We start from the raw sequence: 3,720 nt of genomic DNA, 5'->3' as shown, positions 1-3,720 counted from the left end.
TATATAACACTCCCCATTAGTATGATAATTTTAATTGCAAGAAAAAGATCTAAGATATCAAATTTGATGGATAATATAATAATTAACAATAATCATTTTTTATTTAACCCTATCAATACAAGATAGGACGTTGACAATTAAGCCCTCTGGGAGCAGCAATTTGAAACGTTTTCTATTCCTCTCATGAACTTTTAAGTTCCTGTTTGTGGTGTTTTCTAAAACAGGAGTCTGTCAGATGAACTTGGTCATCAAGTGGCTAGTACCGCTACACTCTGAAGAATAGTAAAATGAATACTTTAAATCATAACAATCGTGTATGTGCGTTTAAATAGGCATTTGAACATATTTTAAAGGTAGATGAATGATATTTTTGCCAATGAAGGGAACGCCCCTTTAAACACCATGAAAACTAAACTATATAAGTTACAAAAACTGGAATGTCAAAACATGATTTTAATGCAACAGAATGCAATTTGGTCTCTATAGTACTCAAATGTTCAAATTTAAACTATTTAATAAGCAATAAAGCAGAAGTATAAAAATCCATGCTTTACATTTGAATGTTCCTGTAAAACTTTCCCTTAAGTGGAGTATTCAAGACAATTTGACATCAGGCAGTCAAACAGACTTACAAACAGATATTCAACATGTTACCCATAACATGTGATAGGGTAGGCATTCTTAATAATTCCTATTAACTATTGCTCTCACTTTATTTTATGATATTTATGTTCATTGTTATTAATGAAGGTTGAATTATGAAGAAGCCAATTATTATATATAAATATAAATGTATTTTCTTTTATTCAAATGACTGTACTGAGTATACTGCTATATTTTTTGAAATATGTTTTCAATTTCACAATATAGTTTTGTTAACAATCTAACCTGAAAATGCTATGTATATCCTTACTGCTCGTGAAGTATTAGATCTGGAGTTGGTTCCATTCCCTGCTGTAGCAGACATGTGTAGAACTTATCAACACTGGTTCTTCTGACTTTGGATGGTAAAACCACTCAACTGAAACATACATTTATTATATACAATAAGAGATAAATAATGTATCTGTCTTTTTATCTATAACATGTTATTTGCAGGATACAGTTAGGTCTCAAATCACAATTATGCTTACATTTAGTCATTTATATCACGCACGCAAGCACGCACGCACGCACGCATCCACACACACACACACACACTTCTTTATGTGTTTTCAATAATATAATAACATACTACTGAACAGTAGCAATTATCCTCCTGTGTGCCTCAACCAGGGTGTATTGAAAGAAAGTTGGAGAAATAGACTTTAGAATGGGTAAGATTCCTTGAAAATGACGTCATAGCTGTCAACTTTTCTCAATGTTTACATGCGGTTTAGTTTGATTGTAAATATGTGGAAATGAAACAAAATATGTTTAAAGCGAGGGTATATCTATACACAGTAAGGGCGAGACCTGCAAGCAATTGTTGGTCTCGACCCAGAGTCGTGACTAGTGTAAGATTATGGAATAATATGCACACAATAACAAGGTAAATATCGTTTTCAAAATGCTTGTTGTCACTGTTTTTGTTTCAAAATTCCTTGGATAAGTTTTATGCATAAATTGGGTCACAAATTAGAAATTGTTTTTTTCTTACCTCTAAATTCATCACTGTCATGGATATCGATGTTATACCATTTGTTTTTTTTATTTAGGCAGAGTCCATGTGTCTGTAAAATCGTTGAAATAAGTTTGGAATCGAGCTTGTTTATGTCTGGTCCGCCATCTTTGTTTTGGATAAGTCAGTTAACCATACTCCCAGTGGTCGGTTAAATATTGTCCAAAAGTTAGCCGAATCACGCGCTGGTTAGGATAACTTATTTTTTATACAATCGGTTTACGGATAACTTGACCAAACCAGGGAGATAACCAAAAGATAACCGCTGGTTAGGACTTATCCACGTTTATACAATTGGCTGCAGGTGGCCAAATATTACACCCAGTAGCCAAATATAACACCCGTTGGCCAAATATAACATCCGGTGGCCAAATATAACACCCGGTGGCCAAATATAAGACCCAGTAGCCAAATATTACACCCGGTGGCCAAATATAACACCCGGTGGCCAAATATAACACCCGGTGGCCAAATATCAGACCCAGTAGCCAAATATTACACCCAGTAGCGAAATATAACACCCAGTAGCCAAATATTACACCCGGTAGCCAAATATAACACCCGGTGGCCAAATATCAGACCCAGTAACCATATAAAAGACCCAGTAGCCAAATATAACACCCGGTGGCCAAATATCAGACCCAGTAGCCAAATATAACACCCAGTAGCCAAATATTACACCCGGTAGCCAAATATAACACCCGGTGGCCAAATATCAGACCCAGTAACCAAATATAAGACCTAGTAGCCAAATATAACACCCGATATTCAAATATTACACCCGGTAGCCAAATATAACACCCGGTGGCCAAATATCAGACCCAGTAACCAAATATAAGACCTAGTAGCCAAATATAACACCCAGTAGCCAAATATCTGTCCCAGTAGCCAAATATAACACCCGTTGGCCAAATATCAGACCCAGTAGTCAAATATAAGACCTAGTAACCAAATATAAGACCTAGTAGCCAAATATAACACCCAGTAGCCAAATATCTGACCCAGTAGCCAAATATAACATCCGGTGGCCAAATATTACACCCAGTAGCCAAATATAAGACCTAGTAACCAAATATAAGACCTAGTAGCCAAATTAAACACCCAGTAGTCAAATATAACACCCGGTGGCCAAATATCAGACCCAGTAGCCAAATATAACACCCAGTAGCCAAATATAACACCCAGTAGCCAAATATTACACCCAGTAGCCAAATATAACACCCGGTGGCCAAATATCAGACCCAGTAGCCAAATATAAGACCTAGTAACCAAATATAAGACCTAGTAGCCAAATATAACACCCAGTAGCCAAATATAACACCCGGTGGCCAAATATCAGACCCAGTAGCCAAATATAAGACCTAGTAACAAAATATAAGACCTAGTAGCCAAATATAACACCCAGTAGTCAAATATCAGTACTTAGTCAAATATCAGTAGTCAAATATCAGACCCAGTAGTCAAAAATTAGACCCAGTAGTCAAATATCAGACCCAGTAGTCAAATATTAGACCCACTAGCCAAATATCAGACCCAGTAGCCATATATCAGACCCAGTAGTCACATATTAGACCCAGTAGTCGAATATGAGACCCAGTAGTCAAATATTAGACCCAGTAGCCGAATTTCAGACCCAGTAGCCGAATATCAGACCCAGTAGCCGAATATCAGACCCAGTAGTCAAAAATCAGACCCAGTAGTCAAATATCAGACCAAGTAGCCAAATATTACACCAAGTAGTCAAATACCAGACCCAGTTGTCAAATACCAGACCCAGTAGCCAAATATCAGACCCAGTAGCCTAACATGTGTATGAGACTATGTAGCCAAATGTCATTTCCTGTAGTCAAACATCAGGCCCAGCTGCCAAACTTCAGTCCCAGTAGCAACACATAAGGCCCAGCTGCCAAACTTCAGTCCCAGTAGCAACACATCAGGCCCAGCTGCCAAACTTCAGTCCCAGTAGCACCACATCAGGCCCAGCTGCCAAACTTTAGTCCCAGTAGCAACACATCAGGCCCAACTGCCAAACTTCAGACCCAGTAGCATCACATCAGGCC

At 37.6% G+C, this 3,720-nt stretch overlaps 1 long non-coding RNA gene across 1 annotated transcript; it reads right to left on the bottom strand.

The window, feature by feature from the left end:
• Positions 1-210: 210 nt before the first annotated feature.
• LOC128239870 (uncharacterized) lies at positions 211-1,956 on the bottom strand. The gene is made up of 3 exons (XR_008261951.1): positions 1,640-1,956; positions 889-1,021; positions 211-272 (listed from the first exon to the last, which is right to left on the bottom strand). It is a non-coding gene; the product is annotated as an uncharacterized LOC128239870 (long non-coding RNA).
• Between the last annotated feature and the right edge of the window lie 1,764 nt (positions 1,957-3,720).

This window comes from Mya arenaria, chromosome 7, assembly GCF_026914265.1.
Source record: "Mya arenaria isolate MELC-2E11 chromosome 7, ASM2691426v1".
Taxonomy (NCBI): Eukaryota; Metazoa; Mollusca; class Bivalvia; order Myida; family Myidae; genus Mya; species Mya arenaria.
Note: the sequence above shows the minus strand (reverse complement) of the source record. Positions and strands in the feature narration are given on the sequence as shown.